Here is a 14688-nt window from a genome sequence, read left to right on the forward strand (position 1 = left end):
GATCTGACTCAAAGCAACGACCGATCGACAAAACACGAGGATCATCCTCCAACCCTTGACACGTGACCTCCTCCGCTAGTGATGGGTGTTAGATGTATATATCTGTATATTGTAGTTTCCCCATATGTTAGGGGACTTTCTGCATATGTGCACCTGTACATGTACTATATATTGTGGTCTTTGGCCCCTGGTAATACAACACGCATATTCCCTAACATGGTATCAGAGCCGAAATTGGTTTTGTAAATTTTCCCGGCCGACGTTGTTGTTCGTCTTGCCGTTTGTTGCTTCTCTCCGTTCGTATGTTTCTCTTCGATCGATCGATCCGGTCCTCCACTTCTCGTGCCCACGACCCGCGCCGGCACTGCTCTTCTCCGCCCCGCGCCGGATCTCTTCCCCGCGCCGGATCTCCACGCCCCGCGCCGGCTCTACTCTTCTCCGCCCCGCGCCGGATCTCTTCCCCGCCAGGAGCGCTCGATCGCCAGGACCTGCCCGCTCGCCTGTGCCGTGTCCGCCCGTGCTGGCCCGATCGAGCTCCCTGCTCTCCTCCGGATCTCCTCCTGTTGTGGCCCGCCCGATCTTCACGCGCCCTCTGCTCCCGATCGATTCGGCGCCAGGATCCGTCGCCCACCCGCTCGGCCTTTCTCGTCTAGTTGGTTGACTTCGATCTAAAAAAAACAGCTATGTCTTCCTCAGGCTATGTTGCGATCCCTCGTTGCCCGGTGATCTTTGATGGCGCGAGAACCTTCGTCGTCGGAAACACCGTCGAGCAGCAGAAAGAAACGCGATCTTAGGGGATCCGGCGAGCTCACCCCCGCCGACCGGAGAGGCGGGAGGTTGATACGCTTCCGCGTCATCGCATCATCGCCAGGTGGTTCACCCTCAAGAAGATCAATTGCTCACTAAAAATGGGGAGAATTTCACTTCCCGACCTCTGCTATGATTAAAGCATAGTCCTCAAGATAAATTGCATGAGTACCAGGGCTAACCTAGACCTCAAGTATAAATAGGAACCTAAATTTGCATCCATGAGAATTTGAACTCAGGTGCTGGGTTTGTACATCCAGTCACCCAGTTGAGCTAGGTTCACTTCCTAAAGCGTGATATTGTCTAAAAAAGAATAAGTATACTCTGACATGATGATTTTCTCTCCTAGTTCGGCCTGTTGTTTGGTAGTTGATTTAATGCACGCACAGTTCTGATTCTGAAGTTGTCCCAAGGTGCTCGCATGGTCTATCAATAGACGTAACTGCAATGTGATCTGCCCAAAGATTCAAGTAGAAAATAATCTGATTGTTTAGATAAAACGCTAACCGCTGTTAGCGACCATGGAATTTTATATTTGTAGCTACTAGGACTCGATAGGAGAGCGCATCAGAATTTGGTGGTGGCTAAGAAATATGGTCAAATGCAAATCGGAACACAGTACGAGTCGGACGTGAACTCCGCGCGCTCGATCGATGGAGCGTGTCTCTACTTGCCTTATTTCTCTTGTCGTGAGCTGAGATCTGTATAAGGCAGTGTTCACGCGGGCCAAGATTGTGAGACGTTTTCGATTTCGAACTCTAACACGATACGGACGTGAATCCGACGAGGAGTCAAATTTGGAGTCCTCCAGGTCCTTCAAACCCACAGCCTACACATACAAAAGCATCGTCGTCGCCAAAGCCGTAGCAAAAATACTCCAGCATCGTCCAATCTCACGTAGCTCACACAAGGAGGTATCAGAGATGGCGGCAGTGCCCGTGACCACCGCGAACTTGTTCTCGGACGACATCCTCCGCGAGATCCTCGTACGCTTGGAGGATGCTGCCGACCTCTTCCGATGCGCCGTGACGTGCAAGCGGTGGCGCGATCTCGTAGTCAAGGCCTCCTTCCTTCGCCGACGCCTCTGGCCTGATCACACCTCCATGTTCTTCTCGGGGTTCTTTGTCTGGGAAGAGGTCGTCGTTAAGAAGCAGGCTACCTTTGCGACGACCTTCATCCCGACGTCGCGGTCGGTGTTTGGTTCTAAACGTCGCTCTTTCAAGTCATTCTTTTACGGACTACGCCACCTGGTGCCGCTCGCGAGCCGCCACGGCCTCCTCCTTGTGCGCTTGGACGCGCCCGCACCCGACTCAGGCGATTACACCGTTCACCTGGCCATGTGCAATTTGCTTGCCCGCACATATCACAAGCTCCCACCGCTGCAATGCGACTGGAAATTCGACAAGAGCGGCTATGCCATCCTAACGGGTGGAGACTGTTCCTCGGATGTCAAGCAGCAACCTTCGGCCCCGCAAGGCTACTCAGACTTCTTCAAAGTGCTCATCATCGGCAATGACAAGTATCAGCAGCCACACAACCTCCACAGTTACACGTCCGGCGAGAGGCGCTGGAGTGGTCCGCGTGAATTCGCATTTGCTGCTGAGGGGATAAGTGGCTGCATGCCGCTAAGAAACGCCCGCGCCATTGTGTGGCGTGGTACGGCACGCTGGCTCGTCCGTTACTTCCCAAACAACGGCTCGATGTCAAGGCCAGGGCCTTTCCACTTTTCGAAAAGTACAAGCCACAACTCAAGTTGGCATACCATTGATGTGGATGCCCAGACCTGCCGCGTCTCATTAACTAAAATTGAGACCTCGAGTGGGCATGACATAATTCATAGTTATGATGAAGCGCAACTTACCATCGCTGCCGACGGAAAACTCTCGTTGTTTCACATGCGAAAGGGAGGCTACCAGCTAGAGGTATGGATTCGGCAAGAGGATGGTGGTCCTTCAAGGTGGCTCCGCGCTCCGGATGTCGAGCTAAATGCACCCACTCGGATGAGCTTTCTTATGCTGGGAGAGAAGGGCGGCATGTTGATCGTCAAGAACAACCACGGGGACGTGTACACCGTAGATCTTGGGACAGGGGATATGAAGAAGGTGATGAGCTTTGACACAATTAACCGTCGGCAAATCGTGCCCTTTGAGATGGATTGGCCGACATTCTTCGTTTCTCGCCTTGGCAACCGGTAGATGCATGTAAACACAAATCGAAGAAACCGTTCCCAAGATATTTTTTACGGGACCCAAGATTGTATTTTCTGTTGCATACCACTGCCGATGAACCAATAGCTTAGTGTGTATCAAGTATTTTCTCCTGCTCCAAGTATAACGTTTGTGAAAATAATGCATTCTAATGTGGCACATAATGTGTGCGATAACGCATTCTAGCATGGCATGTTTTATTTCTGTTATTAACGGGTGTATGGTTCTGTATTTGTGGTTGTCCCAAAAGTTTACTTCTATATATTTTGTAGTTCTATCAGTAAATCTAATTGTATTGTGTATATTTCTTTTTTTTTCGAGAAAGAATGTGTATAATATTTCTCATGTCGGTATTAATATCCGTGCGTTGCTATGCAAAAGATCGATGTCATCGACGGTGAGCTTATGTGCAACAAAGAGGAACACTTCAATGGCGCGATCGATGGCGATCTCGTCCATGATATCCAAGGTCATGTCGACTTCATGCATGGTGACTTTGTGTGCGCCAAGTGACAGCAGGCGAGACTCCATAAGGACAAAGTTAAATACAATTTATTGTTGCGCCCTTTGTTCCTAAGCGCATCACCGGTGTTTAACTCGATTTTTTCAATAACATGTATCAACCTACAGTACTACTAGACTTTCAACTGATGCCAATTAGATCCCAGAAAAAGAAGTACCAGGAATGTCAAAAAATAAAAAGGCTACATCGACACTCCACACATGAGACATGACGCATATATTAGACCGTGAATTTAGACTCCATCGCCATCTTCGAGCAAAAGACAGCTAGTGGGCATATATGCAGGTGTACAATTGTGTGGCGGCTGCTCCTCTGTCGTCTCCTCCAGGCGACGGGGGAGCGCAACCCTAGCTCCCCGCCACCACCTCCCTAGCCCTCTGCCCGCCTCCTCGTCGCCTCCCGAGGCCGCCGCCGGCTAAGCCGTGCGCCGCCAAGGACGGGGGCGGCGAGGATCTATGCCTCTAGGGCTCCCGCATGGCCGTTTCGGAGGGAGGCCACCATGTCGGTCCCGGAGGTCCCCGCCGTACGCGCTGGGCTCATGCGCGTGGCCCGCCGCCGTCCTGCTCGTCGCCGTTTCCCCGCCTCTCCCTCGTCGCGCCCGCGTCGTCCTCGCTGTGGTGCCTCTGCGCGCCGGCCATGGCGGCGGGCTTGCGGGCCGGCTTCGGCCTTCACTGCTCTGTGCAGCTCGCCACCAGGCCTGCAACTCGCCCCGTCCGGCCATGGCGCGCCCCCCTGCGGCTTGGGGAGGGCGCGGCAGCCTCCTGCTGCTTGCCGTCCGACAACGCCCGGCCATGGCGCGGCCTGGCTGGGAGGGCCCTGAGGCGCGGGGACTGCAACGGTCGGGCCCGATCTGGGCTTCGGCGGGCCTGTCTCCGGGGCGACATCGTAGCGGCCTGGGCTCCCGGTGGCTTGGCGGTTGGCGGCCGGATCTTCTGCCTCCTGCAGCGGTCTGGCTGGGTTGCGCTACTCTGGCGCGTGGTGGGTGTTAGGTGGACGGCAACAAGGTCCCCTGCTCGGCTGGCCACGCCTACTTCCAGGGCCTACGATGGGCCTGACGACAGCGTTGCCACTCCAGGCGAAAGCTTCGCACCATTGGTGCCGATGTTGGCGGTGCCCCTGGGTACCGTTTTCCCTGTTGAGGGCTTCATCGGGGAGCTTGGTCTCCTACCATCGCGAGTTGTTACGTTCTCTGGGTGAAAACATCTGCTCCTCTAAGCGGGCGGCGGCGACACACTGTGCCGTTACCTTCTTGAAGGCGCCGCTTTTGGAGTCCGTGTTCCTCGTGGTGTGGTAGATGTGTGGCAGTTGTGCATGGTTGCCTTGTCGTCGAGGGTGGTGGATGCCGGGACGGCGGCCTCGGATGGTCTTGCAGCGATGACTCCATGGGGTGTGGTCATGGTCTAGCAAGGAATTGGTGGCGTGTTGGTGCTACGTGGGTAGCGAGCTCGTCGGCCCGGCCTACACGACGGGGCGGTCGGTGTGGCTGGCATGTCAGGGCGGCGGCCCCGGATCTTTTGGCGCGGCGTTCGTGGTCTACGGGTGGTCGCCTTGGTAGTTTGGGCTACAAGACGTCCATGCCGTGCGGTGTTGCGGCTCGCCTCGAGCAGGGGATGTTGAAGCAGCGGCTCCGGGTTTGGTGGTGTGTGTTTGGTCGTCGGCGGTCTGGTATCGTGTGGGCGATGAGGCTCCGATATTTGTGCGGTTTTTGGGCCGGTTTTCCTTATAAACTCGGCCGCTCTGTATGGTTTTGGGGCCCAGCTCACCTGCCGAATTTTCAAAAAAAAAAAAAACAATTGTGTGGCGGCGGTGTATGCTCTGATGCAAAGTTGCAAACCAAGTTCAAGCAGAGAGGCACCCGCGACCATGCATAGTAGCGACCGAGATCCCCTATTTTTGGACTTGACTAAATCTGTAACGAAATTAGGACGCGCTCTAGACGAAACTCCGATCAGGATTCCTCAATCCACGGCCTCGAAGTACACGAAATTAGGACGCGCTCTAGACGAAACTCCGATCAGGGTTCCTCAATCCACGGCCTCGAAGTACACGAAACCTGATATACGCAAGAGCGCAAAGACTTTCATACACGATCGCCTTGCCTTAGGGAAGAAGATGGGAGAGACGGCGGCGGCCCCCGCGGTCACGTTCCCGGAGGACGTCGTCCGCGAGATCATCGTACGCGTGGAGGACGCGGCTGACCTCTTCCGCTGTGCCATGACATGCAGGCGGTGGCGCCGCCTCGTCGTCAAAGCCTCCTTCCTCCGCCGCCGGTGGCCGGAGCCTCACGCTTCGTCGTTCCTGTCCGGGTTCTTCACCCCGAAACGGCTCGCCTTCACGGATCCCGCCGCCGCCATGTCCCTCGTCCCGACGCCGGGGTCGGTCTTCGGCCCTGGTCGTCGCTTCCTAGACTCCTTCTTCCTCGATGCGGTCGAGGACGGCCTCCTAGAGAATGCCGTGCCGCTCGCCGCACGGCACGGCTTTGTTCTCGTGCGGCTTGCCCCCGAAACACTCGGCCGGCTGGGAGATCATCTAATCGTGGCTATGTTCAATCTGCTCGCTGGTACCTGCGACGTGCTACCTCCGTTAAAGGGGGAGTGGTCAGATCGTGCCATCGGCTGCGCCATTCTCATGGGCGCCGACTGCTCCTTAAACGGCAAGCAGCAGACTTGGACGTCCTCGGCATTCTTCAAATTGGTGATCATCAAAACTGACATATGTGACCAGCCGAGCAAAGTCTACGCGTTCACGTCCGGCGAGGCCAGCTGGAGCACACTATGTGAATTCTCTTTCGACGGCTTGGAGAACGGGCGAATCATGCATCCCACCGCCGTCGTGTGCCGTGGCATGGCACACTGGCTTGTTTGGTACAATGGCTTACATACTCTTGATGTGGACGTCGAGACCTGCCAAGTCTCAAGGACAAAGATTCATGTCCCGATTCAAAATGCCATGTCTAAAAAGACTCATGATCTACCATACCTGAGCGTCAATGTTGGTGGGACGCTCTATTTGATACACCTGCAAAGGCAAGGTCTCTTGCTTGATATCTGGACTTCGCAAGAAGGTCAAGAAAGTGGAGATGCATCGTGGCTCTGTACATTTTTGCAGCTGCAACTACCTAAGCATATCCAGACTGAAGCCAAAGCAATGTACTTGACCTTTTTAGGAGAGAAAGGTGGTGTCCTCCTCCTCAGGGATAACCACAGTCGCATTTACGCCTCCGATCTCAAAACTGGAGTGATGCAGGAGTTGGTGAGCTGCGGTCGGATTAGCCGCACAAAGGTTGTTCCTTTTGAGATGGATTGGCCGACATTCTTTGCTTCCCTACTTGGTAGTAAGTGATGCGCCTCAACTTGACTAAAACAAAGCATCTTCTCAGAATTTGTTATTCTTTTTTGTTTTTCAAGAAATTGCTGGTTAAATTATTGTGTTCCACTATGGATGAATCATAAGATTAGTATAACGTCATTCTCGGTAATGTTTTGTGGTTCTTTGTTTTTTTTTTCAAAACTAGCCAAAATAATACTATCCCCGTTTTCAAATATAAAACATAAAAGGCTTATATTTTGGAACTGAAGTATTATAATATAGTGTATGGTCTTTCTAGTTAAATTTTGGTACTGGACACACTTTTCCGTATCAGTTTTTGCCTTTTTGGGATACTTCCAAATACCAGTCGGCTGACGGCTAAAGTTAGCCAACAGAAAGTCGTCCGGGTTACTAAGAGCAAGTTCAATAGTTGAGTCAACTATTGACTATAAGCTATACATGTCATCTATAGTTAATCTAGAGCTAACATGTAGTAGTACAACAGTGAGCTATATAATTATACTATTTTATCAATGTATGACCCACCATTCACTCTCACAAAGTGTTTAGGAGCACGTGCTAAAGCTGGCTGAGCCTGCTCCCTTCTCTCTCCTTGTCTCTCTCCTCCAACAAGACAATAATATATTATTCTAGTAGCCATCTAACCAGGACGTATTGTAATGCGGTTGGGGACGGGAGGAAGAAACTTCTCTCTCTTCTTTTTTACAGGGTATTGATGTGTCTACCTCATTGGCGCACAAATTCTACAGCTACGACCGCATCGACCTGAGTTCATGACCAAGTCAGACGCGTTTAATTTGAAGCGCAATATATAAGAGCAATTCCAATAGTATAGCTAACTGCTGACTATAACAAGATGTCATATCATTTGTAGTCATCTTATAGCTAACATGTATAATAGTTGGCTACAAGAATGAAGCACTTTACTAACATATGGCCCACATTTCACTCTCACAAAGTGCCTAGGAGCACGTGCATGAGCTGGCTATTGCATAGTAGCCCACCTCCCTTCTCTCTCTTCTTCTCTCTCCTCCAACTCAACTAAAATATATTATTCAATGTCTTATAGTCAGCTGAGTGGACTCTATTATACTTGCTCTAAGCCATGTGAGATCGGACACGCTCTAAGCATTGCAAAGAATCGATGGCCACTTTACAGCTCGTTCTCACACTGTTTATGGTGCAGTTTCTATGGCTGACACTGCCACTAACGGTGGTGGCGCAACCACGGCCGCGAGCGACGCCGGTGTCGCTTCCGGGCTCCCCTGACTCGTGCGGCAACACCACGGTGCCCTATCCCTTCGGCATCGGCGCCGGCTGCTACTACGGTGACCCCGACGGGCGCTTCCACCTTGATTGCGATTACACGGCCAGCTCAAGCTCAACCCAGGGCCGGAGGCTACGGCTGAGCGACCATGCCAACGGCAACGAGGTGCTCGACATATCCCTGTCGCCGGCGCAGGCCCGCGTGTACATCAACGCAACACGCGGCTGCTTCGACGAGGAAGGCAGGGACACCGGCCGCCGCGCCGGCCCCCCGGGGCTCGCCAACGTCGGGAGGTACCTGTACTCCGTTTTCCGTAACAAGTTATTCGTTCTGGGCTGCAACTACCTCGGCTACGTCTTCGACACGGGCACCATCTACCTCGGCAGCTGCATGTCTGTCTGCCTGCCGACGCCCAGCGGCAGCGTCACCACCTACTGCCAGGGCACCGTGGCCTCCGGCGAGGGCGCGATCGGCAGCTACGCAGCGTCGCTAGTGTACTACCCGCAGGTCACCTCATCGACTTCATGAAGGTCCGCACCTCGTGCGCGCGGGTACGCCTTCCTGGCCGACGCTGCCTGGTTCGCCGACAACTTCTTCATGTTACCAGGGGAACTTCTTCAACACGACAAAAAAAAGCACAATTTTGATCGCCATCACTCATCCACGTCATTGCCACGACTAAAACCCATATGAAGACCAAAACAAAGGAGGAAAGCGACTCCAATGCGAGCCGCATCCAAGGAGAAAGCGACGCCCATCGGTGCCACCTATGGCCGACCGAGCAAATACTTTGCTTGGAGCTTCTTCATAGCCACCTCACGCAGCCAATCGGAGCCGGCCCATGCCACCACTCAACCGCACACCCCCGACACGCCGCCTGAGCCACACCATGGCTATACCACAAAACCTCGAAAACCAGATCTAGCCGTCCAGATCTAACGACAACCCACGACCAAGCAGCACCTCGGGAGCCCCATGCACCGGCCGCTTCCAAAGCGCCACCACCAGAGCAAAGGGAGGAGAGCCACAACCCCACCAAACCTCACAAGACGAGTCGCCGCGAAGGCCCAGCGGCAGCTGGAGACACATGACAGCGCCGCCGACGGCTAGGGCATGGGCTCTCCCGTGTCACCAAATAAGGAGCGCGGATTTTTCCGGTCAAACCAGAACTGATCCATCGCATCTACCCAATCGGTTACTTTTTTTTTCCTTTTCCTATTTTTTAGTGTGCCGCCTCTTCGTAATTATTTGTATAACAATTGTTTAATTGCTCTTCACTTATACAGGTACCTCTTCGTAATTATTGGGAACCCATTACTTCTCCCAAGCAAAACAACTGATACAAAGGAAACCATCCGCGCACCACATGGCCGGCTTCTTCATGCCCGCGATGGATCGGTCCTAAGGCTGACTATAGTGGCAAGTATCATGTTGTAGTAGCATGAGTATGATACTTGTGTATGTTACTATCTCTATAGTGGTTAGTATCATGAAGTAGTATCATAGTTATGCTATATTTATTAATTTTTAGAATCTCAATGCAAATGTGTGCACAATATTTGTTTAACATTAACTTTTCTCGTGATATACGCTATGATACAGTATCCACCTATGTTACTCTAATCTCCTCTCTCTCCTCTTTTTTTTTGCGAAATCCTCTCTCCTCCTTAATTAACTGCCACATCAGCATTTTTGTGGGACCAATCAGTGGCGGAGGACAAACTAAATTTTAGGTGTGGCGGAGTCAATAGTATGGTAACATTAGGTAGGATAAAAAATATATGAAAGTAGGATATCAAAGAAACAATTATTTATTAAAATCCATATTACACATTCTCAAATCAATTATTTTGGTCCGAGCCAAAGATTCATCGTTAGTATATTGTGTAAAGGCCGCCGTAGCAAGCAACTTTTTCAGCTAAAAAATCCTACCAGGGCCCATCCATGTTTTCTGGTTGGATTTCTCCTCTGTCAACGTACATACCCATGAGACTAGCTCTAATCAGAACACTAGGTAAGCGTACTGCGTATTTCCCTTGCAATGCTTAGCTCTGGCAGTCTGGCGGACGCCATAGCTCGCTAGAATGGGAGCTTCGCCACTAAAACCAATGTGTATGATACTAGCTATGATACTAGCACTATGACTAGTCTAAAACGATTAGGCCTACTCAGACTTACGTGCACACAAACCAGGAGGGAGCGAATTAAACGTACGCGCAGTCGGCGTGGATCGGAAAGAGAATTAATTCGCACACTGGTGATCACTTTGGTTAATTAATTCGAAAGCAGGCGGGAGAGAATTAAACGTGGTAAGCGGAAGCATTTTGCGGCCAGGCGCGCGTGAAGCTCAGATCGATGTCACGAGAACGCATTTTCCCGGTCATCAAACACAACAGGAACTGATCCATCTCATCAGCCCAATCCCATTTCTTCTTCTTTCTTTTTTCCGTTTTCTTCTTTCCTAAATCCTCCTCCTATTTTCGAAAAAATCCTCCTCCTATTCGTTTCAATCTATATATGGCAGCGGGGAAATCAAATGGACTAGTACCTCATTCAAAACGATCGGTACAAGCAGCCCTATACATCTGTGCTACGTACTTACGGTTCCAGGCATAAGCTTCGCATACAAATATACATGCATAGAGACACTCCGCCCAGGCCGCTTAAAGAAACGAAAGGAGAAAGATTGATGTGTTCTTTTGGACACCACTCCGCCCAGGCCGCTCGATCACGATCGGACGCATAGGGAAGACAAGAGGGAGCCCAGGCAAGAAATAGATTTTAGAGAGAGAAAAACATACCATGCTAGATTGCATTATTATAGCACAACATGGAACATGCACGCCACATTGGAATGCATTGTTTTGCACAACCGTATTACTTGCTGCACGAGCAAAATACTAGACACACTAAGCGGATGATTCATCCGTAGTGGACTATAATAGTTTATGCAACAGTTCAACAACAAGAACAAAATGCAATTATATAGGAGCTATTTCTTTAATTTCAGTTTACGTGCATCTACCGGTTACCAAGATAAGAAACAAAGAATGTCGGCCAATCCATCTCAAATGGAACGTGAGATGGAGAGAATCAGCGAGGTGGCCTCCTTTCCTTTGTGTTTCGGTCGGCGCGCGCACACGCACGTTTGTTCGCAGCAACGAGCCGCGGGTCCCCACCACGCAGCAGCAATCGCGGAGTTGAAGTCCGACTCGTGCGCCAACGAGCCACGGGCCCCACCAACGAGCGGAGCCTCTCGTTCGCTACTTTGACCCATCCGCGCGTCCTAGCCGGCCTCTCCATGCGCGCCATGGATCGGTCATACTCATACTACAACGAAGCCAGCGAATTAAACGCCGTACGCGGAGAATTACGTAGCCTACAGTTACGGTGGGCACTTTATATTCCTGAAATCTTACGAGCGGCCGCGTGCCACACGAACCTCACGGGCACACGCACTAGGCCACAGGCTGTTGCGTCCCACTGGTAGGCTAGCTAATGTTAGGTGTCGTTTTTTGAAAAGGTGTAACTTTTAAACCGTGCGATGAAATTACAATTCGTTTTCACTTTTAAAATCTCCACGATGAGAGCTTCGAAACTAGACCACATTTTCATATGTTTCGACGAAATTTTTTAACAAGTAACTTTGATGCGCGACAGAGCAACTTTATTGTGCAGGAAAACAACTTTGGTGTGCGGCAAAGCAACTTTGGTGTGCAACGAACATGAACACTTTTTGGTACACGAAGGCACAACTTTTGTGCCCGACAATAATTTTGGTGTCCATAGGAGTAATTTGAATGTGTGACGAAGCAACTTAAGTGCCCCGCGGAGGAACAATCGTGCCCAGCGACGCATTTTTCGAACCCTGGAGAACAACTTTGACGCTCGACCGAGCAAAATTAGTATCCTGCAGAGCAACTTTAGTACTCGACGGAGCAAATTTGGTTTATGACGGTCCAATCTTGGCGTCCAGTGAAGCAACTTTGGTGCCCACCGAATAAATTTTAACGGATGGCTGAGCAACTTTGGCGTTCAACAATGCAACTTTTATTGTGAATGTAGATTTACGTTGTGCAGCAAAGTTGCTTCCCCCAACACTAAAGTTGCATCGTCTCGCATTATAATTGCTTTGTCGCACGTAGAAGTTGCTTTAGAAATTTTTTTATCAAAATACATAGAAACGAGATCTAGTTTTGAAGAGCTCACCGCAAGAAATTCAAACGTGAAAGCGGATTCTAATTTCGACATCTGGTGCAAAAGTTATAGGCTTTTAAACATTTTAAAAGGATAATTAATGTGCATGATGTCATCATGTGCTACAATAAGCATAAATAATAGCCTGAAATCTTACGAGCGGGCGCGTGCTGGATGGATGTCCCGGGCACACGCATGAGGCAGTCCAGTTGTCAATGAAATGGTAGGCTAGCTGATAGCATGTGTCATTTTTAAAAAAAACTATAACTTTTAAACCGTGCGACCAAATTACAATTCGTTTTCACTACTAAAATCCTCATGACAAGAGCTTCAAAACTAGACCACATTTTCATATGTTTCAACGATTTTTTTTAACAAGCAACTTTGATGCGCGGCAGAGCAACTGTATTGTGCAGTAAACCAACTTTGATGTGCGACAAAGCAACTTTAGTGTGCAACGAACATGTACATTTTTTGGTACACGAAGGCACAACTTTGGTGCCCGACAATAATTTTGGTGTCCATGGGAGCAATTTCAATGTGTGACGAAGCAACTTAAGTGCCATGCAGAGCAACTTTGGTGCCCGGCGGCGCAGTCTTTGAACCCTGCAGAGCAACTTTGGCGCCCGACCAAGCAATTTTTAGTGTCCTGCGAGCAACTTTGGTACTCGGCCGAGCAATTTTAGTGTCCTGTAGAGTAACATTAGGAGTTGTTGCTGCTGCTGTTGTGAAGCCTACCATCGTTGTGAATCAAGTGTTTTTGTTGCACACCAAAGTTGCTTTGCCGCATACCAAAATTGTTTTTCCGCACAACAAAGTTGCTCTGTCGTGCATCAAAGTTGCTTGTCAAAAAATTGCGTCGAAACATATGAAAATGTGGTCTAGTTTCGAAGCTCTCGTCGTTCGGATTCTAAAAGTGAAAACGGATTGTAATTTCGCCGCACGGTTTAAAAGTTACAGCTTTTTTTAAACAACAAAGTGATATCAGCTAGTCTACCTTTTTTGACAGCTGTACACATCTTTCTGTGTGAGCACTTTCCATTTTGGTATGGCCGCTCAGAATAACTAACGGGCATGCGGCCGCTCGCTAGACGTGTCCAAATAATAGGTGTTCACACGGACAAAACTAATCTGCTTCCTTTTTTGGTTGAGTGCTTAGATGTACCAATGGGCACGCGGCCGCTCCCTAGACTCATCCCTTTATATTACTATACTTGGTTCATCAGTTCGAAAGCAGGCCGGAGAGAATTAAACGTGGCACGCGGAAGCATTTTTGCGGCCAGGCGCGCGTGAAGCTGCTGAGATGTCACGACAACGCATTTTCCCGGTCAAACACAATTCACCGGAACTCATCCATCTCATCTCCGGCCCCAATCTATTTCTTCTTCTTTCTTTTTTCTTTTTTCCTTTTTCTTCTTTCGTCCTCCTCTTCGTTTCACAATCTATATATGGCATCGGGCCGGGAATCAAATGGACTAGTACCTCCGTACATCGTTTGGTTCAAAACGACTAGTACATCCTGCTACCTAGTACTTAATTACGGTTCCAATTTCCAAAGTATGTGCACTTTGGTTAATTCGCCCGCTGGAGAGAATTAAACGTGGTACATGCTTACAGTTTGCGGCCATGCGCCATAAAGGTATCGTCATCACTCATCCACAACCCAACGACTCCAACACCATCGGAGAACGACCACATTGGGGACACCTCCTAACCGTAGTGGCCTCGTGAAGCCCACTTCCGCCTATGCCCAACAATTTATGCTTCTTGCTACAGATTGGTGTCTCGAATTCTGGCGATAAGCTACCAAGAGAAGATATGCACCAATATATGAAAAAGACCACCCACAGCAGGGCATCATTGTCGCGGCACCAAACTTAAGTCCGACTTCACAATAGGGGAAGACCTGCCAGCCACGCCGAAACAAAGGAGGAAAGCGCCGCCAATGCGACCATCGTAGGCGCATCCAAGGAGAAAACGACGCTCATAGGCGCCGCCCCCACCCGGCCGGGCAAATATTTTGCTTGGAACTTCTTCATAGCCACCTCACGCAGCCTAGTTTATACACGGGAGAGCAATATCGACTTTTCATTTACATTTTAATATTAGCCGCCAAGATTTTTCATCTCCTGCCGCTCCCGCTATGTCATTCTGTTTCTGATGCCCTTTTTGTGCCTAGTAGGTTTGAGAGGAATGAGATCACAATTAATGGTGTCGTGCCTCAGCTAATCACGTTACTATTTGACTGCATAAAACATAGTACTACTAATCCATTATTTATGGTACTTAATCAATCCCATTATTTGCGGCTTCGTTATTATCCCACCCATTAATTTCGGCCTTCCTTCCGTACAACG

Source organism: Lolium rigidum, chromosome 1, assembly GCF_022539505.1.
Source record: "Lolium rigidum isolate FL_2022 chromosome 1, APGP_CSIRO_Lrig_0.1, whole genome shotgun sequence".
Lineage (NCBI taxonomy): Eukaryota > Viridiplantae > Streptophyta > Magnoliopsida > Poales > Poaceae > Lolium > Lolium rigidum.